Source organism: Giraffa tippelskirchi, chromosome 4 (assembly GCF_054371585.1).
Source record: "Giraffa tippelskirchi isolate mGirTip1 chromosome 4, T2T-mGirTip1v1.2.pri, whole genome shotgun sequence".
Taxonomy (NCBI): domain Eukaryota; kingdom Metazoa; phylum Chordata; class Mammalia; order Artiodactyla; family Giraffidae; genus Giraffa; species Giraffa tippelskirchi.
Window position 1 is genome coordinate 36,148,127 of NC_137278.1, and position 24,801 is coordinate 36,172,927.

The following is a 24,801-nucleotide window of genomic DNA, read 5'->3' on the forward strand; positions in this document are numbered from 1 at the left end:
GGCTGGCTTTGGGTCTGTGGCTCTGAACATCCACCTAGCCTGGGCCAGGCCACCAGCCACCCCAAGCTGTAGACAGTCCACCACCCAGGCTGCAGGAGTGGAGCCCCTCCCCCACCACCCCAGCCTCTGGCACCTTCTGGCACCACCAGTGGGTAGGGGGACAGGGCACCTGGCATTTGGTGGGAGGCAGTCTCTTCCTGAGCCTGTGAGAAGGGGCTGGCACTCCCAGGTAGATTTCTGAGCTCAGACCAGAGGCCCTCAGCACTTGGTATCCTCAGCTTTGGTCCCTGGCTGCAATTCTGGGACAGCAGGAAAAATCGCTGTCAGCCTCCAGTTTCAACAGCCCATCTTTCGGCCCTCATTCTTGTGTGCCTGCCCCCCACCTTCCTGAGGGTTCTCCCCAGCGTGAGAGCAGAGTCAGGTGTGCAGTAGGAAGGGCACTCCAGGCCTCAATGCTGGCTCTGCCATGTATCAACTGATGGATAACGATACCCTCTCAGAGATGTGGTTTGAGGATGAAATGAATTAGTATTTGTGAAGAGTTTAAAACAATGCCTGGCACAAAGTGAGGAATTCTGGAAGTTTGTTGTTCATCTCACATGGAATAAGCTACCTCACCTCTCTGAACCACAGTTCCTGGCCTATACAAGCAGGCTGTAAGATGGGATTTGAGGGTTAGCTGAGACAGTGTGACATCTGGCACAGAGCCAGGACCCAATAACTGCTAATTCCCTTCCACCCTCCTCCGCTTCTGCTCTTGTCATTTCAGAAAGCCAGGCCTCAGAGCAACAAGGTTTGTTCAGGTGAGCGGGAGCCGCTGGCCTTGGAATGCATTGTGCTAGGTGGGCCAAAGCAAGGCTGGGAGCACAAGGACCAAGATCCATCGCTGCTTGACTGGAAGCAACAGGAGAAGACCATTGAAAAAGTGAAAGTGTGAGTCACTTAGTTGCTTCTATCCATGGAATTCTACAGGAAGAATCCTGGAGTGGTTGCCATTCCCTTCTCCAGGGGATCTTCCTGACCCAGGAACATGTCACTCCCGCATTGCAAGCAGATCCGTTAGTCTGAGCCACCAGGGCTCAGAAAAGCATCATTGTGCCTTAGTGCCTTCCGTCCACTGGGACGGGTCCTGGCAAAGGGGCACTAGGCTTGGGTTCTGTGGACCAGACAATATTTAGCAGAAGTCTGAGGCCTTTCTGGGCTTCCCTGTGTATCAAGAGAGGCAGGTGATGTGCACTTCCATCTGATTCTGACCAGTTAGTCCCCCAGGCCCCACCCAGTGGCCATTTTCCCTCTCTCTCATTTTAATGCCCTCTCTCATCAATCTTTCACCTTGATTATAGTTTTATTTTGCTCACAGCACCAGATTTTGTTATTCTCTGGCACAGCCCACGTATTCATTCCTCGCAGATGCACTTCTCTGCTCTGCCTGGAGAATGGTGATGAAGTGACGTCTCCATGGAAACAGATGTTGATCTCACAGTTGCACAGTTGCTTAGCGGGTGTGCTGCAGGATGATGTAAGCCATGCTCTGGCTTCTCAAGGGGCTTGGTATCCTTTGATGTATCCGTACTACTGGGGCTGGGGTGAGTAGAAGGTTTCTTCCCTTGTTTCTACCCTTTTTACGTAAAAGTAAAAAAGCAAAAAGAATGGGAAGTGTACCTTCTTTGGGAGGAATGCTTTTGCAAGAACAGTAAAGTGTTGGGAGTCAGACCTGGATCTGAATCAGAGGTAAGATGATGAAGGTGACATGTTCCTCTGGAGAAACAGGCTGGGGAAACCTTGGAAACTGTCCAGAGGGGGCTGCTGCTGGCCAGGGAATACTCAACAACCCCACTCACTACAAGGCTGCAGACCCTTCACCCGGGACAAGCATTGCTCCCACCAGAGCAGCAGGATATTTGTGGGCTGGGGCAAGAGCACAGAGGCCACACACCATGCTTCAAATACATAAAATTATAAACCAAGTCAACAGAGTGTTAAATAAAATATATTATATCCTCTGACTTTGGCAACTGTAGTAGGCAGAATAAAAATCCCCCTCCCCCAATGTCCATATCCTAGTCCCTGAAACCTATAAATATGTAATGTGGCATCAAGGTTATAAATGGGATTAAAGTTGCCAGTCAACTGGCTTTATGATTATACATTATATTCTAGATTATCTGTAGGGGCCCAATGCAGTCCCCAGAGTCCTTAAAAGTGAAAAAGGAGGGACTTCCCTGGTGGTCCAGTGGTTCAAGTTCCACGCTCCCAATGCAAGGGGGTGCAGGTTTGATTCCTGGTCAGGGAACTAGATGCTGCATGCCGCAATTAGAGAGTCTACATGCGGCAACGAAGAGCCCACGTTTCACAACTAAGACCCAGTGCAGTCAAACATACATATATATTTTAAAAAGTGAAAGAGAAGCAGGAGAGAAGGTCAGAGTGATGAGGTGTGAGAAATACTGGATCAGTCATTATTGGCTTTGGAAATGGAAGAGGCCACAAGTCCAGGAATGCTGGTGGCCTCTAGAAGCTAGAAAAGGCAAGAAGAGAGATCCTCCCCTTAGAGCCTCTGGAAAGGAATGCAGCCCTGTTGATACTCAGTGAGACTTCTGACTGACGAACTCTAAGATGATAAACCTGTGTAGATTCAAACCTCGAAGGTTGTGGTAACTTGCTACATCAAAAATAGGAAACTAACAGTCATGGCGTGATGCCCATGAGGAGGGGTGCAGACAGAGGAGGGCCCAAGGGGTCCTGCTAACTGCTGTGGCCCAGAGAGGGGCCTTCTTGCCTGCTTGAATCCAAGGGCAGAACTGGTACTATCACAGGAGAAAGAAGAAAATCATTTCCTCCCCTTTCCCTTCTTCAGTAGCCGTTTCAAAACAAGACAAAACAAAGAAAAAGCCGCCCAACTAAGCCAAACCAGCCAAAACCTCCACCATAAAGCCAAAGCCTGCTTTGCAACTGGCAAGAGGGGGGAGGGCAGCTGTCTGGTGTCAGAAAAGACGATGGAGCCTTGGCCCTATTGGACATCCACACTCATCTGACTTTGCCATGAACTAGCTCTGGCCTGGTTGTGCCTCGGGGTTCCCCTGCCGTGAGCTGGACTTCCAAGAGTACACCAGGCAAGGATGACTTCTCCATTCCTTCCCTCACCTCTCCTGCAGTTTAACAAACTGTCTTGCTTAGCTCTGAGGGGTGTGTTCTGAGCAGTCAGGAATCACAAAGCAATTGGTGGTAAATGTTCTCCCCTCTCTCTTCTGATGTCCTATATCCTGCAGGTCCAGGGTGCCTCCCCCTCCTCCAGGAAACCCTCCCCGACCTCCGCCACCCGTGCAGCACTTTCTGGCTGTAGCTCTCTCACATCTGTGTTTTCTTCTCTGTGAACAGTGACACATTATACATGTGTAGTATGAACACATCTGTTCGATGACTATTTCATGCCTCTAACTCCTAACAGGTGATGCACAATGCTAGGCACATTGCAGACCTCACAGAATCATTGTCAGCCAGTTGATTATCATGAACACCTGGTTGCAAAATTCCAACCAAAGCCTGAAATAACATGTAACACGTAGGTTTACCTCCTCTGCTGACAGCCATGGGCCATGTGACTTCATGCTTTTATAGCCTCTTAGACACCTTCCCTGGATCTCCTTGAATATCTTCATGTAGGCTCCTCTCTTCTGCAGTCTCTGGGTAGACCCTTTCCTAAGATGGGGAAATTTTAAGTTCAGTGGCTTGGGGGATTTGTCCCTGAACCAGGCTGGCTAGTCCTTCTCTGACCTTGATCTCAGGTCTACTAACAGGCTTTATTTGGTGCCACGTCCTGCCTTCAGCTCCTGTTCTAGTGGCCTCTGGACCCCCCTGGGCCTTGACACCTGCTAGGTCCAAATTCCATTTCCTCTACAACTCAGCCTGGATGGAATCTGGGCTCCTGCTCCTGAGGCCTGTGCCCCCTGCATGAGCTTCACATGTCTCCTGCTCTTGGGACACCTATTGATCTGTCTGCCAGGATACCCACTCTACACCTCTAGCCAGGCTGCCCTCTCACAGCTCCCTGCCAGTCCCATCTTCTCTGTATACACTGTGGATTCCCAACAGGATGGGTCCTTCTCTGACCTTGATCTCAGGTCTACTAACAGGCTTTATTCAGTGGCCACGTCCTGCCTTCAGCTCCTGCTCTAGTGGCCTCTGGACCCCCTAGGCCTTGACACCTGCCCACTCCTGGTCCGTCCCCTCAAACCTCACCTTACCTAGTGCTGGTAGACCCTGGAGGTGCCGACTCTTCCTAGATTGACTCTGACTTAGATCTTTTTTCATTTATTCATCCACTTAGCCACTCACTCATCCAGCAAATACTTGCTGAAACCCTGCTCTGTGGCAGGCAGCGTGCTGGTGCAGTTCTTAGAGCTCCGTGCGCCAAGAACTCACCAAACTCTGAGCCTGAGGTTTCACCCAAGGCCCCGCCCTGAGGCTTCACGTGGGGGAGGTACCTTGAATGCTGGATCTGATTGTGGTCACCTGTAGTGCTGTTTGTAACAATTACATGGATACCACAAGGCAGAACAAGACAGACTAGATTACAATTCTAATCCTGATAGAATTCTTTGGTATAATAAGCACTCATAAAAATATACAAATTAAACCGTATGAGCTACATTTAAATTTTAGTTATTTAACATGTGACATTAGTCTTTCAAGAAGTCCTGGTTGAGACTTCTTATAGCCAGGAGTCCAAGAGGAGTTGTCTATAGTCAGTTATAGTTCAAGATAGCTCGGCGACATCACCATTATGAGCAGCTCGTACTGGCAGAAGAATGTGTGACCAGTGAGTACTTACTGTCCGTGTGAGTGACAGTGAGGTGGCTGGAGCCATTCCACAGTGGAGAGTGCTAAGACATTGTTGTCCCTCCTCTATACGGTCAAACTAGAAATCTGAACATTAAACATTTTACTTAAAAAAGTGTAGCACAAATTCCATACTTAAAGTTGTATATTTCTGATTGTATCCTGAAGGGTATCTATAATAGCAATATTTGGCTTCAGCTCAATGTTTAACACTTGGCCATTTTTCCGCTTTGGATGAGTGTTCACTAAAGCTCTAAAAGGACCCCATTGAGCCTTCTGTGTTTCTTTCCTTCACAGATATCTCAGTTAAAAGTAGCACCTCCACCAGAGCTGAAAACAGGTTTCTTCTCTCACCTCTTCCTCCTGCTGATTCTCAGCCTTCTCCTGAATTATGGTTGTGGAGCCAGTTCACTGAGATCTCATGGAGACACAAGCTGAGAAACCCCACACTTCCTCTGGGGAAACTGTGTCAGCCGGCGCCTGTCCCACTGGTGTTGAGCCAGCCCAAGTCGGGTGCCATTAACCCAGATGGTGCTGCCTCTTTCAGAATACCCCCTCCTGGTCTTCCTCCGGCAAAGAGGAAGGTCCCCAGTTTTTGTCCAGGTTGCAGTTGCTCTCTGGTCTCTAGCCATGCCTGTTAACACCTATTAACACAGAACAGATCAGAGCCCCCACCTACTCCATGTTCTAGGTGGAGTTCTGAAAGTGAAAGTCACTCAGTCATGCCCGACTCTTTGCGACCCCATGGACTATACAGTCCATGGAATTCTCCAGGCCAGAATACTGGAGTGGGTAGCCTTTCCCTTCTCCGGGGGATCTTCCCAACCCAGGGATCGCACCTAGGTCTCCTGCATTGCAGGCGGATTCTTTACCAACTGAGCCACAAGGGAAGCAGGAGTTCTGAATTGTCACAGAGTGGTCCACGTGGTGTGCAAAAGGAGGCAGAGAAGCGGGCAGCAACAACACCCCACACGGATGGCAAATACCTGAAGCTGGAAGAGCCCAGCATCCACACAGAATCACAGTGGATGGTGGTTCACATTTTCAAGTCAGCCTGGATTTCAAACGTCATGTCACTTGCCTGATAAGTTCATGGCATTCCCATAAGCCAGACCCCTTCTCTACCTGGGGATCAGAAAAAGTCACAACAGCCAGCAGAGTCACCTCGGTAAGGACACAGGTTGCTGAGCTAGATGGAATTGCAGTGCCATTGATGCTGGCATTCTCTTCACTCTGGAACCTCCTACAGGAACTTGTGCACGCACATGTGCACACATGCACGCACATACACACACAGCCACACACACACACTCCCTGCCTTCACTATAATTTCCATCTTGTCACATTTTAGAGAGAAGTTTGCTGTGTTACTCTGCGCAATGGGCTGCATAGGTTATAGGTTATAAATTCTTCCCAGAATTTCAAAGCTTCCTTTTTTCCTTTAGGATTACATTTTGTATTTTCCATGCAGTTTGCCTTTCTGGGAGAATGTTCTTGGGGATGAGTAACTTTGGTTTGCCCAGATGGTCTTCCTTTCAACCACTTTCCATATTTTTAAGGATTCCTTATTCTTCTATCTTTTCAAAGTGGTGTGTTTGATTTGAGATTTTAGGCTGAGACACTGCTTTTTACTGTAAATTCCTGCCCATATGCCATTGTTCAATCTTTTGAGGAAGACTGGGTGAACTCTACTGTTAGCTGAGATCATCAGGGCACTGTTTCTCAAAAGAAGATCTTTGTCCACAATCAGCATGCTCCCTAAAAATGCAGACTGCTGGGTCTGGTTGCAAACACATTGACTTAAAATGTGGGTGGTGCAGGAGAAGGCCCTGGAATCTGCATTGCTTACAATTGCAGCAGGTGTTACTTACACTGTGGAGTGTGAGAACAACCATTCCAGATGAAGGAGCAGGAGTGAGCTTCCCAGGTGCCCTCGGGGGCTGCTCTCCTTTGCACACCTCCTCAATTCATGGCACCCAAGCTGTAAGAAGGACCCCTGTACTGGCTCTCCTTGCCTGTCCTTGTAGGTTTCAGCAACTTTCCCATCTTGCAGAATCCTGATGGCCATTCTGAAGGCAAGCTGCACTGAGTTGGACTCCGTGGAGATGAACCTGGCCACAGTGCCTGGGTATGAGGCCATGTGGACAGAAGAGTACAATTGAGAGATGCGTGCTTCCCCACACTTCCCACGTGGAAGCAATGTAAAAAATGATGACATTTGAATTCACACTGAGGTTAGCAGATGAGACTTCTTGAGGCTGGTCTAGAGGCTCCAGCCTCCATAAGCCTGGTCTGACCGCCCAGAAGGCTGAACGCTCAGCATACGGGTTGCCTGTTTGTCTGCAGTGCCGCATAGATGTCTGCTGCTCTTGTCCAGATAACAAATGGATGCTGGCCTGCAGGAATAGAGGCGAGGATGAAGCAGCAGATGCCGAGGTGGGAATGTTAGCCTTAACAACCGAGTAGATGGGGGAGACGGAAGGGAAGGTATCAGAGGGCCGTGGGATCTGAGCCCAGCTGGTATGTGGGACCACGGACAGAGCAATGACAGAGCCTGGTCTTCTTGCTGCGGGAGCTGTTCCTTTACTTCTTACCTCTCTCCTCCATGTCCTGGCTGAAACCACATGCTTTTCCCTGGTCACCTGTTCCAGGGGCTTCTAAGAGAAACTGGAAGACAGCGATGCTCCAGGTGTTGGAGCAGATGGTTACTTTCTCCTCCCCAGCCCTTTGCTCCCACTAATGATGGGTGGGGCGTGTTTTCATTTCCCATTTTATTCCTTAGTCAAGGCTCACACAAGCTACGTACCTTGTTCCATGACTTGCAGGGGCTGGGACAGGGACTTTATCTCTGGCCTTTTCCATCCCTAAATCGATGTTTTCTGTGCTTTTTCAGTCACCACTGACACCACCACCTCTGTCACCACATTAACAGATGACCCATTTGCTCTTTGTATCAGTCTCAAAAGTGAAAGTGAAGTTGCTCAGTCGTGTCCGACTCTTTGCAACCCTATGGACTGTAGCCTACCAGGCTCCTCCATCCATGGAATTTTCCAGGCAAGAGTACTGGAGTGGGTTGCCATTTCCTTCTCCAATATCAAGCTGCGGGCAGTTTGGGCTCTGAGGCTGCTAGGCTGCACCCAAGGCGTCCGGCCAGTAGGTGGCGAGCAGAGCTCTCTGACTCCCTGAAGACCAAAGTCCTGGGGCCCTTTGTGCTCCATCGAGTCACCAAGTTCATGAACTCAGTGTAACCCCTTCTTGACCTGTACTTCCTTCCACTCGCTGGCCCTTCATGGCAATGAGATGCAGGGTCAGTTTCCAGACAGGGCAAACCCAAGAGATAACTTTGCTTTAAACCTAGGGGTGGATTACATTTTGTTGAGTCTGAAGTTTATACAATTTTGGAGAGTGTCTTCAGGAAAAAAGAAGTGTATACTACTTAAGCAAAATTCACAGAAAATACAGGACTGTGCAGTTGAGGGGCCCTGAAGATTATACTCTGTTACCTGCCCCGCTATCTATCTGCCTCTGCTCAGGGCTGTTGAGGGCAGGCAAAACCTCCATCACTTTTCTCTTCTGCTCCCCTCTTGCCCTGCACAAGTGCAACATCACAGTATCCTTGCATCTGAAAAAGGCAGTGTCATCCCAAGGCCCTGGAGGCCCCTTTATAAATGTCAAGCTAATTATTAGATGATTAGATAATAGCTACAGTGTGTGCTGTCTGGGTCAGCTGCTGCTAACAAAATACCCCAAGGATACCAAGCTATGTGTTTGCAAAGATGGGAAGGACTAAGTGCTTTCGGGCTTGACGGTGAAAACAAGCTCCCAGGGACCCTCTGTCAGGGAGACACCTCCAAGGCAGAGGATGGGGGGATGCGGTGGGAGGAGGCTGTGCCAGCTGCAGTTCTCTTCCCTGCGGAAAGAGTTCTCATGCTCAGTCATGTCCGACTCCGTGCGACCCCATGGACTGTAGCCCTCCAGGCTCCTCTGTCCATGGGATTCTCCAGGCAAGAACACTGGAGTGGGTTGCCACGCCCTCCTCCTGGGGATCTTCCTGACCCAGGGATCTTACTCTTTTGTCTCCTGCATTGGCGGGTGGATTCTTTATCGCTGAGCCCTCAGGGAAGCCATCTGGGAAGCCCTGGGGAAAGGGTAGCAGCAGAGTTTCCTGGGCCAGCTAAGCTCTTTACAAGCATTATTTCTTTTAATCCCTCAACCAGCTGTTTAAGGTGGAAGCTGTTATTACTACTAATTAACAGATGAATTGAGGCCACACGGGTAAGTAAGTGGTGGAACCAGTATTTCAACCCCGAACTTGTGGTGAAGAGCACCATGGGCTAAGCTCCCTTCTCCATTTTTTTTCTAGACACACAGGACACTTGGATTGCAAATGACACCCCCCTTCCCAGTCCCCTCAGACCTGCCCACATTCAGGGCTTCCCACAAGCAGGACAGTTGAAGAACTTAGGCCACGAACAATGTGAGGCTGTAGCATGGCTTCTCTGGTTCCCAGAGAAGAGTTAACTGGGTTGATGATTTGTAGGTGCGCTTGTTGGAAACGTGGGCACTCCATGGAGATTGCCGGAAGCGGGGAGGGGAGGAGGGCATCTGATGGGAAGGGGTGGGTGGAGGGGTCAGGCAGCTGCAAGAAACCCCCACTTCTGAATCCAGCCAGAGCAGCACCATCTTCACCTCATGAGCTGGGCTGGGCTTCCTGATAAACTTCATGTTTAAGCAAAAGGATCTGCATCCCCAACATGTTACAGAACCACACGAGTCCCCAAGCCCCGCACCCCCCACGCTGGCTGGCGGGGTGGGAGAATTACACCAGGATCTGCAGGGAAAGCAGATCCTGACCTTCCCTGTTAAGGCGATTTGGTGAAGCGTATGAACCTCTCCGAGCAGTATTTTCAAATGCATTAGACAGAATACATAAGATTACAAAGGAAACCAATTACATTGAACTACAATTATCAAAATATTTTCTAAAACCTCAAATTTGCAATCTAGTACCGCATGCGCTTCTTTGTTCACGCTTTCAACAAGATCTAGTGACAGGCCTAACAACCCCCGTAATTCTCAAGCTGTGAGGAGCTTAAGCGGTAATTTAAGATATCTGCAACCAGTCCAGTCTGGTAGGAAGAGTCTCTGAGATTTCTACTGGTGGCAAATCACAGACTCAGCTAAAACACCTGAGTTCCTTTTGCCTACACTTCTAACAGCAGGAAATGCTAAACTTTGGCTGAAATATAAAGGTATAAAAGATTTTTCCCATCCAAGGGTCTGAACCCTTTGAATTCTGTCCATGGGCCCCACAGCCCTAATGGAAATCTATCAGCACAGTGTATGTCAGCCATGTAAGTTCTTATCCCTGATTATCAGTGTTGGTATGTTTTGCTGGAGCAGTTGGCACAATGCCCTGGCTTGGCCAAGCTCCTTAGTGCTCATTCTCTGTTCTAAGTTCTGGTGACTGTGGAGGTAGTGGTGGGGGGGGTGTGTGTGTGTGCTGTCTACACATCTTTTCTCCTGGATTGTGATCAGGTGCCTCTGGCCCCAAGATGGCCTTTAACTGTACCTTCCACCAAGAAAAGCTGCAAATGGAGGCCTGCAGCGTCCCACCCTGGGTCTGAGGGCATTATCCATCACCCCAAGACCAGAACACTCACTCCTGACCCAGCTTGTCCTCATACGTGTGCTGCAAACTCACTCCCAAGAGGGAGAGTCCAGAAGGACCCATTGGGTGACTCGCTCTGCCTGGTCAAAATAACAGACTGGCTCTGCTGCAAAGGCATGGGATTAGGCAGCCTTCAGAGAGCTATTTTAGGATGGGTGGTTTCTTTCCCTCTGATGATTTGTGTTCAGACTCATTCACAGAATGCCACAGAGGTTACTGGAGCCAAGGAGAGGGTGGCACTTTCTCCCCAGCACCTATGGTGGGGTGGGGAGGGGAGTACAGGGCTCAGCATGCCTCCACCACTTCTCAGGAAAGAACTGCTGGTTGTTTACAACTTCTCAGAAACCCCATAGTGTGCCCAGTCACCTCTCTGGTGGCCCAGTGTTTGGGGGGCTCAGGCTGGAAGATGGAAAAGGGCAGGGTGGGGCCTGGATAAGCCTGAACAGAGTCAAGAAAGCTGGAAGGGACCCCAGAGGGTGTGCAGCCACCCTCCCTATTGACTAGATAAGGAACCCAATGCTGGGTCCCAGGGGTCAGTTAGTTCAGTTCAGTTGCCCAGTCATGTCCGACTCTTTATGACCCCATGGACTTCAGCACACCAGGCCTCCCTGTCCATCACCAACTCCCGGAGTTTACTCAAACTCATGTCCATCACGTCGGTGATGCCATCCAACCATCTCATCCTCTGTCATCCCCTTCTCCTCCCACCTTCAATCTTTCCCAGCACCAGGGTCTTTTCCAATGAGTCTGTTCTTCGCATCAGGTGGCCAAAGTATTGGAGTTTCAGCTTTAGCATCAGCCCTTCCAATGAATATTCAGGACTGATTTCCTTTAGGATTGACAGGTTGGATCTCCTTGCAGTCCAAGGGACTCTCAAGAGTCTTCTCCAACACTACATACAGTTCAAAGCATCAATTCTTTGGTGCTCAGCTTTCTTTACAGTCCAACTCACATCCATACATGACTACTGGAAAAACCATAGCTTTGACTAGACGGACCTTTGTTGGTAAAGTAATGTCTCTACTTTTTAATATGCTGTCTAGGTTAGTCATAGCTTTTCTTCCAAGGAGCAAGCATCTTTTAATTTCATGGCTGCAGTCACCATCTGCAGTGATTTTGGAGCCCAGGAGTCAGGGGCTGAGACAACAAGAGCAGCTCTCATCCTCTTTCCTCGGGCCTGACCTGGTCTGAGCCTCATGTGGATCTTGCCCTTGAGGTCTCAGGGACCACCCCCCTCCCACCCCCAGCTGTGCAGTAGCTCCTGCCACAGAGTCTCTAAACATAGGGGCCAGAGACCTCCCGCCTGCAGGCTCCCCTGCCGAGCTAGAGTGATGTTGCTTCCTGCCTTGGTGCTGGAGGTGCACCCCATACCTGCCCCAGCACCACCCAGAGCTGGTGCCACTTTCAATAGTGACTTTGCCCTGGGGCTCTGTGGGTTGGCGTGTGCTGAATGGACCAGCATGGGCCTCTCCAGCTTGTGTTTTCCATACTTGCACAGATCATACAGATCCTTGCTTCAATCTCTTATATGAGATGACCCCTTCAACCTTCTGCTGTGGGCCACCTGCAAATGTCTGCATATCTGCTCTCTGCTTCTTCCTTGAGTGAGTGAGTGAGTGAGTGAAAGTCGCTCAGTTATGTCTGACTCTTTGCAACCCCATGGACTATACAGTCCATGGAATTCTCCAGGCCAGAATACTGGAGTGGGTAGCCTTTCCCTTCTCCAGGGGATCCTCCCAACCCAGGGATCGAACCCAGGTTTCCCACATTGCAGGTGGATTCTTTACCAGCTGAGCCACAAGAGAAGCCCATTTCTTCCTTGAAGACACAGACAAACTGCTCATCCTGACCCTGCCTGGAAGGTACCTCCTTCTCCCCAGCTCTTTCCAGGCTCCTTCAGATTCTGCATGTTCTTGTTGACCTGGGATAAACAGTAAGCAAAATTTCTCCCAATTTCCCCCAGCCTCTAAGGCAAGGCCAGCTCTGATGTCCAGTGCCAGTGGACACCCTCCCACGGTGAGGCCTAAAACCTCCAGCCTGGGCCCAGGCACAGGGCCACGCACACAAGTTCTGCAGGCCCACGGCCACATGGTGCACGAGGTGGGATGGTGTGGGGGTTCTTGACTCCCTCTCTGTGGCAGCCCCAAACCCCACCTCCAGGGCTTCAGAGCCTTCATACCTTTCCTCCCCTGGCCTGTGAGATTCTTTCCCATGAAAGGATCAAAGCTCCTTCATCCTTCAAGACAGACATGACCAGCTCAGCTGGAGCCCTCACTGCTCCGGAAGATGCCCAGGGATCTGAACCTGAAGCTGGAAGAGCCTAGCCCCCACCTCAGGGAGTGGAGAGGAAGTTCAGAGCCACAGACTCGCTAGATGGTGGGGGCGGGGTGCTGGCCCCCAAAGCAAGGCCTCCCACGCTGAGCCATGAGGGCAGCCGGTCGGTGCTCCATACTCAAGCCTCGTGAAGCCCCTTGTTCAAACCAGGGACCCCAGTGGCTTCACAGGCAGTTAGTGGAGGCTTTGTGGGGCGGTGGGACAACAGGTGAATGAAACCTGGATGACCAGACCCTCTGACTGTGGCCCGGGCCTAATGCTTCCTTCACCCTGGAGAGATGGAGGCACAAGAGAGCCCCTCTGTTTCTATGCAGTTTGGGGTGCCTCCTTCCCAGCCCTCGGGTCTCTTTTGTCCCCTTGTGCTGAATATGCAGGGAGCAAAGAGCACTCCAAGTGGGCCTGAGGATGGGAGAGCCACGCAGGCAGGACTGTCCACACACTCTCCCCGCCTGGAATCTTCATCACCCACCTCCTGCCCAGCGCCCACCCTCTCTCTCACCATTCCCTTTCATCCCCTCCTGAGTTCCAGCCAGAACCGCCCAGTGACCACATCTGAACATGCCAGGCTCTTGCAGGCCTCACGTACATGACACCTGGTCTACAAAGCTCCCTCCCTCCTTCCGTGAGGGTGGGATCATGTCTTGCTCTTTGAACCCCCCCAGTGCCAGCCACAAAGTTCTGGGTTCAGAGTACGTGTTCACAAAATACTGAACAACTTTATTAGCACCAGCTGTGTAACCCACAGTCTGCACTGTCCAAAGCACAATGCTCCTAGCCTTTGGCAACTTAACAAGCCAGGAGGAGAAACTGGGAGACCAACTCCGCCTGACAAGAGAGGAGCTCACTGAATTGGACACACAAATAAACAAGATTCAAGAAAACAGAAGAGCAACAAAATGCAGCTAGAGTTTCTACTACCTCCAAAGTGAGGCATGCCCACCGATTCATTTGTCTGAATGCAGGATCAAAATGTTCTGTTTATATATATATTTTTAGATTTTAACTATGCTATGCTTATATTTCTGAAAGTTCTAATGAGCATGATATATTTGGGTAGCAATTCATGCCATATAATTTAAAATAAATATGTATTTATTGGAGGGTGTGCTAAAAGACATTTTACTAATCAAAATATTGGATTAAAATGGGCTTAAACTGTGTTGGGTGAGAACCTGCTGGTGGAGGGAGGATCAGGAGGGCTTTCCAGGGGTCTGGACCCGCCATCCCCTGCCCTCCATAAAGGACACAATCCCCTAGGGCACTCATTCCTTCCCAGAAGGTGGGGCCTGCCTGCCTGTGCTCTGACTAGCCAGCTGCTGCTCCAGCTCCTGTGATCTGGAGCCATGACCCCCCGGCCTGGGCAGTGGGCATGGACCTGGCTCTCAGAGTGTCCTGCCCCCTCTGCTGAGGGCTTCAGCCCTGACTCTAGGAAGATGTGCTCCATTACTGGAATGGGCCTCAGCCCTGCCCACCTGGGAGAGTAGTTCCTATGTGGGGAATGCAGATGGAATGGTTTTCTGTTCTGCTTTCCTAACAAAAACCCCTTGGAATTTATGTCCCTGCACATACCGTTCCACGTTTCTGTTCACATTCTTCCTCCTGCTGCCTAGAAACCTTTAAATTTGCAAACAGCCCTGCCTCGGCATTTGGGAGGTCAGAGCCATTCATCACCCCCATGTTTTATTTGCACAGGGATTCTTGAAGTCTCCTGGAGAGTCAGCCTGGGGACAGGCACCTTCAATTCCAGAGAAAGATGATGGGGGTGGGTGCAAAGAGTGCTTTTTCTGGACCTCATTTTAAACTTTGTGCCAGATTCAAGGCAGAGTATTTTGTAATGTAATTGGTCCTCCCAGCAGACTTGGGAGGTGCAGATTATCATCCTCAGTTTACAAATGAGGAAAGTGAAGTGTTGTAGGCTAGTAATGTTCCCCACCCCTGCCTGAGATGGCCATGCCCTAATCCACAAAACCTGTGGCTAGGTTCCCATAAACAGCAAAGGGGCTTGGCATGTGATTAAGGAGTCGGGAATGGGGAGACTGTCCTGGATTATCTAGAGGGACACTATGTTATCACAAGGATCCTTTTAAGAGTGAAGGAGGAGGGTTAGAGTCAGAGAGCGATGTAGTGATGGATGCAGTGGTCCAAGTGATGCAGGGCCACGAGCCAAGGAATGCAGGAAGCTTCTAGAAGCTGGAAAAGGCAAGGAATTGGATTCTCCCTCAGAGCCAGAAGGAGCACAGCCCTGCAGACACCTTGATTTTAACCCAGTGAGACTGATTTTGGCACCTTTCCTCAGAACTGTAAGATTGTTTAAGGCACTAAGTTTGTGGACTTTTGTTTCGGCAGCAATAAGAGACTAATAAATAAGGCATTACTTTTCCCAAGGCCACAGAGCTGGGGAGTGGCAGAGGGGGGATTTGAATCCAGGTTGGTCTGATTCCACAGGTCCAAGAGATGTTAAACTTTTTTATTGGAGCTCAGAGCTGGCCTAAGGTGCTGTTGCTTGGCCAGGTAAGAGAGGTGTCCCAGGCCTATGGCAGAGGTGGACCGACAGATATTTGAGGCACTGGACAGTGAGAGGTCCAGGCTGAGGCAGGAGGTGAGGGGAGTGTTAGGTAGCGAGAAGCTCACAACTGCAAAATGGCTCTATCCTTCCTCCTCCAAGACCCACAACAACCCTCTGTTCCCGCAGGGCTTAGGATGCTGGTGCAGCCCCTTCAGTGACCCAGCTGCTGAGGCTTCTGCTGATGGGCCAGGCTGGACTGGAGGCCAGTAGAGCTTCTACCCTTCTGTACATGGTGGCAGGGTGGCCTCCCTGACACTCTCAGAAGACATGGTGCCCAGCTCTGCCATGACCTGCCACAGGACCCTGGATCAATCACTGAATCACTCCTGTCCTCAGTCTCCTCATCTGAAAAATGGGATGATGATGCCTCCTTCATAGGGCTGCTGGAAGGACTGACTGCATGTGCATCTAAGGGGGGCTGAGTCTCAGCTGGCATGCAGTGCTAGGGTGACCGTACCTCCCCTCTGGCAATGTCCATTCTGGCTGGTAGATGTCTCTGCTGTGCTGGTGGCCAAATGGTTTTAATGGTGCCCTTGAGTCCAAGTCATAGGTCCTTAGTTCCAGCCACCATGCTTGGTAAATACGTCTCTGTGGGGCTGCCCTCCTGTTCTGTCATGGAGAGAAGTGGTCTCTCAAACTCTTCCCCTTGGTGGTGGGGGGACATCTGGTGACCGAGCCCCTCTGACCAGCAACCCCTGAAGGAGCATCGTTGCTCCTGCTACCCTGGCCCTTGGCCAGAATGCTGGGGGAAACCAGGCACAGACCTCCCTCCTCGCTCTCCCTTCTGGCGGCTGTGGGGAGCGTGGGGTCAGGAGATGGGGGACAGAGGAACCGCAGGACAGAGCCAGCAGTGGCAGCCTCTTCAAGTGATTCTTCCCGGATTTGTTTTGAGAGTTTTATTCGGTGACACATCTACCCATGTCGCTATATTTATCTGTGAGAGAGGCAGGATATTTTCGAACGGATGTAATTTCTGGCTCTTTCCCTCCAGGAAAAAAACGAGTTTCTCATTCCTATTCATTTCTTCCTGCCTCTTCCACACTTCTTCTGTATAAACACACCCATGCACATACACACATGCACACACACACAGAAAGGCAGACCCTTGGTTCAACAACTACAATTCTGAGACTCTGTGGTTAACTCAGGCCTAGTTAACATGATGGATAAGTAGGCAGACAGACAGAAGGAATAAACAGAAACTGAATAAATGACGAAACCCACAGTGAAGAAATTGTGGGTTTGGGCATTTATTTTTTTTCTCTTCCAACTTCACTGAGCACATACTGAGTAGGAAGAAAATTGACTGAGGGCGGGAGAGAAGGCCCAAGGGGAACCTGCCAGAGTGAGGGGCTGGAAAGAGCAGTTTGCTCTCTGGCTTCAGTGGAGTTGGCAAACCAGGCTCACAGCTGACCCAAAGCTGAGTGGGCAGTGAGAAAGCTGAAGCCAGGTTCAGGATGGCAGGGCAAGTTAGAGAAACAGTGAGATGAACTGTTCCAAGGATGAACATCCACCTTCAGTTCTGCATTTACTTGGAAATAACCAACAACCTGCAAACGTCTCTAGGAAGTAAATGTTGCCAGGAAAATCAGGAAGGTAGGAGATGGGGAAACACAACTTAGGCCTCTGCAGCTGTGTCATGCACCGATTCCAGATGTAAGGTCCTGTTGGCTGAAGTCACAGAGTTTTCCTTCTACGTTCCTTCCAGAAGTTTTACAATCCTAGGTACTACATTTACGTACATTTAGATCCACTTTGAGGACTTCCCAGGTGGTGCAGTGGTAAAGAATCCACCTGCCAATACAGAAGACAAGAGATGTGGGTTCGATCCCTGGGTCAGGAAGATCCCCTGGAGGAGGAAATGGCAACCCATCCCAGTATTCTCGCCTGGGAAATTCCATGGACACAGGAGCCTGGTGGGCTACAGTCCTTGGGGTCGCCAAGAGTCCAGCACGACTGAGCACATGCACAGATTCACTTTGAGGTAATTTTCATATAGGGTGGGATATATGGCTTAAAGTTTGTTTCTTAATTTTTTGTGTGTTTTGGATATTTAATTCTTTTCTTTTCTCATCATTTATTAAAAAGAGCATCCTTTCTCCAGTGAATTGCCTTTGTACTTTTGCAAAAAATCAGTTGACTAAATATGTGGATCTATTTTTGGGTTATTTCTTCTGTACCATTGATGGATATATATATATATTACACATATAAAATATATTTTCATATTAAGTAAATATATATTACATAAAATACATTTCTACAGAAGTAAACATATATAAAAAATATATACAAGATATTTATTTGCATATATTTTACATATATATACTTATATACATTAATATAAATATATTATTATACAGTAGTATTATTAATATTTATTTGTATATATTTCCCTCCAAAACCATACCACCCTCATGACTGTGGCTTTATAGAAAATCTAGTAAGTTCTAAAGTCAGATAATATGGTTCCTCCAATTTTGCTCTTCTTCTTTGAAACTGGTTTGGCTCTTCAAGTTCCTTTGTCTTTGTATATAAATGTTGGCTTTAGTGTGTCAATTTCTATTAACACCTTTTGCCTAGAGTTTTATTGGAATGGCACTAAACATACAGATCAACATGGGGTGAATTGTTAAGCCCTCCCTTTAGGGCTTCCCTTTGCACCTATCTCTTAGGGAAAATTTCTCTTCACCCTCTTGATCCTTCCCCAGCAATGTATTGCTGTTGTTACTCAATATTTGTTAGGATGGGGTGGGGGTCGGGGGGCAGCCTCTGCTGTTCTCCTTTGGTTTCAGCTTGGGCAGGTGCTCTGTGTGGGAAGGGGGACAGTTCAGTGATTCTGTCCCTCCCCCATTGGTAGGGGACTTCTGGTCTGCGTGTAGTTCTACCCCTCGCCCCTAGGGTTGAGCGTTTTACTCTTCTCCCAGCTGCCATGGATCCTGTGCCCTAAAGACCACGCGGTTTGCTCTCCTTTCCCCAATGGTTATATATGTATTTTTCCATAAAGAATATAGGGAGAAGGATCTGCATGGAACTTTGTGCTTCTCTGAAAGCACTGTTCCCTTTCCCCAGACCTGAACCAAGAGATAGGTCTGCCCAGGTCACTCACCCTCTGCCCATCTTTCTTGTGAGCATACAGTGTGTCTCATGGAGAAGGGCCTGTAAGAGCGTGTGGATTTCCCTGAAGTCTGCATCTCTCAAGGGGGCTATACATCCACACAGGCCCCACACGTGGCTTTTAACATCTCATTAAAAAGTTTGGTTGGATTCTTTCTTCCATCTTATATGGTGTATAATTCCATAACAGGTAATCGAGGACCTGTGTCCCATCTCTCTTTGGTGGTGCCTGCTTTCCCTTAGATTTCAGCTTAGTTTATTGCCTTCCATCACAGTTCTCTGATGAGTTCACGAAAAGGTGTCATTTTGTAAATTATTTGGCAGTTTTTGGGGTAAGGGTGAGAGCAATGCACTTTGCAGAGCTCTGCACTCTAAGTGGGAGCCAGAAATCTGACCAATCTTTTGTATTTAAAAGTCCAGATACTTACTTTATCAAGCAATGTTAGAAAATCTTTAAAAACAGAATTTGTATTTTCACTTTGGAATCTTTGAGAGTACAAATCACTCTATGCATAGCTAAAGCAGGAGACTAATATGTCTTTGTTTCTGCCTCCTGCAACTGGTTTCTTTTTGTTCTTTTTCTTCTGTGTATTTTTATTTTTTTTTTATTTTTTTTTGGGGGGATATTATTCAACTTTATTTTTTTTTTTTTTTAATAAATTTATTTATTTTAGTTGGGGGCTAATTACTTTACAATATTGTAATAGTTTTTGCCATACATTGACATGAATCAGCCATGGGTTTACATGTGTTCCCCTTCCCGGACCCCCCACCCACCTCCCTCCCCATCCCATCCTTCTGAAAATTTAAGTTTTGCTACAGAGAGGTACCGTCACACCCCAGTCAGAATGGCCATCGTTAAAAACTCTACAAGAAACAAATGCCGGAGAGGGTGTGGAGAAAAGGGAACCCTCCTACACTGTTGGTGGGAGTGTAAATTGGTACAACCACTAGGGAGAACAGTAGGGAGTTTCCTTAGAAAACTAAAATAGAATTACCATATGATCCAGCAATCCCACTCCTGGGAATATATCCAGACAAAACTAATCCAAAAAGATACGTGCACCCCTATGTTCATAGCAGCAATATTCACAACAGCCAAGACATGGAAACACACAAATGTCCCTTGACAGATGAATGGATAAAGAAGATATGGTATTTATACACAATGGATTACTACTCAGCAATAAAAAGAATGAAATAATGCCATTTGCAGCAACATGGATGCAACTAGAGGTTATCATACTAAGTGAAGTAAGTCAGAAAGAGAAAGACAAATACCATATGATATCACTTATATGTGGAATTTAAAATATGACACAAAGGATCCTATCTATGAACCAGAAACAGACTCACGGATATAAAGAACAGACTTATGGTTGCCAAGGGGGAAGGAGTTGGGGGAAGGATGGAGTGGGAGGTTGAGGTTAGCAGATGTAAGCGATTATATATAGAATGGATAAGCACCAAGATCCTACTGTGTAGCACAGGAGACTATATTCAGTATCCTATGATAAACCGTAATGGAAAAGAATATAGGAAGAGAGAATGTATATACATGTATAACTGAGTCACTTTGCTACATAGCAGAAATTAGCACAATGTTGTAAATCAACTACACTTCAATTAAAGCAATTTTAAGTTTTGGCTAGGATATATTTCACATGGCTCAACTTTCAAAAGACTGTACAATAAAAAAATCTGGCTCCCATTTCTATTTCCCTACTACCTTGTTCTGTCTACAGAAAGCCAGTGAGACAAGTTTCTTGTTATCTTATTAGAAATATTTTATGCAATTATAAGAAAATACTTCTATTCTTTTTCCACTTATTTTTACACAAATGGTAGTGTACTTTATGGGGCTTTCCCAGTGGCTCAGTGGTAAATGATCCACCTGCAATGCAGGAGACAAGGCAGGAGTTGCCAGTTTGACCCCTGGGTTGGGAAGATCCCCTGAAGCAGGAAATGGCAACTCACTCCAGTATTCTTGCCTGGGAAATCCCATGGACAGAGGAGCCTGGCAGGCTATGGTCCATGGGGTTGGAAAGAGTCAGGCACGACTGAACACACACGCAGTCACAGTCATTATATTCCTTGCCTCCTTATGTGCCAGGCTCCTTAGAGGAACTCAAGTGAACAGAGGTGAGGACTTCTAGGCTGAGAGAGTAGTGAGATTTCAGACACTGTCAGTAAGACACACTCCTAGGAACACGTATCTGACACATGGGCTGTCAGGATGCGGGTCTCCGCCTCCGGGCCACGGAGGAAGCTAACATTGCAAGTAGCTGGACTAGGGTGGGCAGGGGTCTCCCTGGCAGGAGGTGGCTCCTGGCTGGCCAAGAGCAAGCTTCTGTGCTTTGGGTTAAGCAGGCAGGACCCCAGGAAAGGTCTGGAACTCTCTATCATAAAGAGTGTGAGAGAGCTTAGTTTTTATTTTTGTTTTTCAGTAGAGTATGGACAGAAGGAAGGGAAACAGGATTATGTGATGAGGCCCACATCCGGGAGAGACAGGGACATAACTGTGAGCCCAAAGTGGTGGTGGAAAGCACAGAGATGGGCGTCAGGACAGAGCTAACGTCTCCGGGATGGAGCTAAACCACCACAGAGAGTCTGAGCCAATCTTATCTCCTTCTTAGGGGAAGGGCCACCTGCTGACTTGCTGGTTATGAAGTACTGCAACTGCATCTCAAAGACTTGGTCATTTAGGGACTTCCCTGGAAGTCCAGTGATTAAGACTTTGCCTTCCAATGAGGACGGGGTGCAGGTTCCACCTCTAGCTGGAGAGCTAAGTTCTCACATGCTATGTGGCCAAAAAAACCCAAACAAACCAGAAACAATGTCATAACAAATTGAATAAAGACTTTAAAAAAATGGATCACATTAAAAAAAAATCTAAAAAAAAAGATTAATTTATCCCATTCATGGAGCTGTCCCTGAAGCATCCCTCTATAACTCCCCCTGCCTTGGCAGTGTCTGGGACCATCCTGTCTGTCCAGTGGGCTAGTCCATCCCTGTCAGGAATGCCCGGCTGCCCCACGGAAGCCTGCCGGTCTCCCTGGCCCTGGGCTCCTTCATCCCGCAAGAGCTTGGGTCTCGGAGCCTGGCCGTGGCTGCACCGGGCCCCTCTCCTGCACTGGGTGCACCTTCTCAGACCTGCAGGTCCTCGGTCTCCCCCAGCATCGACACTGTGGCCATTCCTGGAGCCCCCAGACCCCACACAGCCCACAGTGGCTCTCCCACCACTGCACTGCTAAACCTGTGTGAGGAGGTGATGTTCTGGGGTCCACGTCTCTAGAGGTGGGAGACAGGGGAGAGCCGTGGCCGTCACTGAGGGGTGAGGGTGGCAGGGAGACACTGTAGGTTAACTACAGCCAGACAGCTCTGATGGCAGGTTAGTTTCCAGGCTCTGCCTTAAGGTCATTAAATATGTTACCTTCATAAATCCTCAACCCTATGAGGCAAGACTAATTTTACCCCCATTTATGAGAGGAAGAAACTGAGGCCCTGACTTCAGACAAGAACATCCCTCTGAGAATCACTCAGTGTGGAGACCGGGGACCCAGCTCCTTGGCTGCCGGCCAGCTGCCCTGTCCAGGTACTGCTACACACAGACCCGAACTTTTCCCTGAGACATGCTGCCCAGTGAGACTCGAAGGAGGGAGAAACAGAGGCTGACTCAGGGACAAGCTGGTGGTCCCAGGTGTGCCCAGCTCAGATCCACTGGCTGCTGGGCCCCAGCAGGACACAGGGCTGCCCATGTGCCTTCCCAGGAATATTTGGTGCCCAAGGGATTAGAGGCCACCAGCCGCAAATGCAATCACTAAAGGGTTCAGTGAGGGAGGATTAGCCAAGGGAGATTTGGAGGAAGTTATCCACAAATCACTGTGAGTCCTGGAGGCGAAGATTACTTGGGGATCAGAGGAGGTCCTGTTGGATGAGCTTTCCTGGGGTTACCAGCACCCCCTCAGAGAGCCCAGGCTGAGTCTCAGGGAGGTGGGGGCCCTGGCCAATGGGACCCTCCCTGGAGACTGGGCCCTGCAGGAAAGGGTGCCTGCCTGGGGTCTGGGGTCTGGCCTCTGGCTTTGGGTCACTCCCTCCCTCCTGGGGCCCCACTGTTCTCATCCATCACGTGAGGCTCCTGCAACCCACCAGGAGGCCACCAAACACAGTGGGCAAGTGTTCCAGCTGCCAGCAGGGGATTATTTGATTCTAGGCTCTGCACCCTTATGGATCCTGCCTGCCAGAGTCCATCATCCCTCCCATGTACAAGGCAGGTAACTGAACCTCCCCCCCATATGACCCTCCACGGGTTAAAGGAAGGGTTTGTGACATGCACCCAGCATGGTAAGAGCTCCATAAACAATCTGTGGTTATTGTCAACCAAGGGGCCTTGCCCGCACTCCCATTCTGTGAGTGAGAAAGAGAGTTCCATATACGGCCCCATGCTGCCACCTGGCAGTCACAGGGAAGGAAATGAAAGTGAAGAGCGTGAGGAAAAGAAGGGCCTGAGTTCTTACCAAGCAAAAAACGCTTTACATGAATTATCTCATGCAAGGACAAGATACCTAATAACTCATATTATACAGAGAGGTATTGCTATTTATGTGGCCAGAAACATTACTTGTGTCATTTGACTTAATCTCACAACACCCATTCAGGTGGAGATTTATTTTCTCCGTTAAATAGATGGAGGGCAGCAAGGTTCAGAGAAGTTAAGTAACTTCCCAAGGTCACACAACAAGCAAAATCAGAGCGAGAATTGGAACCCAATCTGTTTGGAAGCTGAGCTCCTAATTGTTTGAGCATCATGTGCCTCCCCCAGAGAAGCTCTGGATCCTCTCGCAGGGGAGAGGGTTTGGCAGGGAGGACAGGTGTGAACGTGGAGGGGGACTCAAAGAGAATCAAGCACTTTGGTCAGGAAGCATCCACTTTCATCTTGGATCAGATACTGAGGGCAAGGTCACAGCCCAGCAGTCTTCAAAGTTACCCAAGCACTTTGCAAACATATGTTCCATTCCCTCAAAGGTGGGCACAGAAATGAAGATTCAAAAGGCAGAGCCCGGTAAGAAATACCATAAGTAAGGGAATCTCTTCATTTTCACCTTTATCCTTTGCATGTTTTATATTTCTCCCAGTGCATTTGAACCACACTGAATAAAACAAAATATCACAACAGGGAGGACCTTAGAGATTGTCACGCTCATAGTGGGCACTCAATAGTATATTCAGTGCAAGAAAGAAGAAAGGAACCCAGCCTGGGGAAACTGAAGCATAGAGCGGGGGAAAGATGTTCCCAAGGTCACACAGCTACCACAGAGCTGGGTCTAAACTTTGGGTCTCTGGTCATCACCTGTTTTCTTTCTACTCCACTAACGGTTCCCAGAGTGGCTGTACTGCAGAGGAAGCAGACAGAAGGCCTATGTGCCAGGTGAAGGTACTGGGGAGCAAGTGAGAGCTTCAGATCCAGGGGAGGGGCCTGTCAGATTCATGATTTGCACCAAATAACTAGTCTCTTCTGGTTCCTTCCACTGGCTATGAGAAGGTTCATCTGGAGAGAGGGAGGGACCGATCTTACAAATCCTAGACCTGGGCCTTCTTATCATATCCAGTCCTGGGCCAAAATTGCTGTTCTGTCTTCTGACTGATTAACACTTGGCCCAGACTAGTCCTTAATTCTTACACCTCCAGCCCCCCCACCCCCCATCCCCGAGAGCTCCTTGAGGGAGATGAGCATCGCCCTTCCTCCTCTGTCAGGGTCCTCCTGGACCTGCGCTGAGCTTACGGGGTGACATCTCCCCTCATTCAGCTACCAGGGACCCTGAAGCATGCCAAAGCCTGGGTTAGGCCCTTTCACAACATTATTTTATTTAATAATTCTCACAACCACATTAAAAGGCAGTAATTTTTTCCCTTTTCAATAGACTTGTTTTCAGGTTCACAGAAAAACTGAGCAGAAAGTATAGAGAGTTCCCACATACCCCCTGCCCCACCACCTCCCCCACCACCATCCCACACCAGAGCACTTCACGCTACAGTCAATGAACCTATGCTGATATGTCCTTATCAGAGCCTACAGTTTATCCTGGGGTTCACTCTTGGTGCTATAGTTCTATGGGTTTGTGTAATGGAGCAGGACCCTATGAGGCCTTCCCAGGACAGACCCCTCCCCCATATCCTCTGCTTTAGCTCCTCTCTGAAGGACCAAGATAATAGCATGTGATGCCCGTTTCCTGAGTTGTATTATAGATGCTAAAACTCCCCACCAAATGAAAGA

At 48.8% G+C, this 24,801-nt stretch overlaps 1 protein-coding gene and 1 long non-coding RNA gene across 2 annotated transcripts in view; one reads left to right on the forward strand and one right to left on the reverse strand.

Annotated features, from left to right (window-relative positions):
* Window positions 1-982: 982 nt before the first annotated feature.
* LOC145503864 (uncharacterized) lies at window positions 983-6,265 on the forward strand. Its single transcript, XR_014051856.1, has 2 exons — window positions 983-1,586; window positions 5,699-6,265. It is a non-coding gene; the product is annotated as an uncharacterized LOC145503864 (long non-coding RNA).
* Window positions 6,266-16,644: 10,379 nt separating this feature from the next.
* CAPN13 (calpain 13) overlaps window positions 16,645-24,801 on the reverse strand; it is a 77,775-nt gene continuing 69,618 nt past the window's right edge. Inside the window, exon 21 of the mRNA XM_081590466.1 lies at window positions 16,645-17,204. The gene's annotated coding sequence lies outside the window, so the exon portion shown is untranslated. The remainder of the gene's footprint in view (window positions 17,205-24,801) is intronic.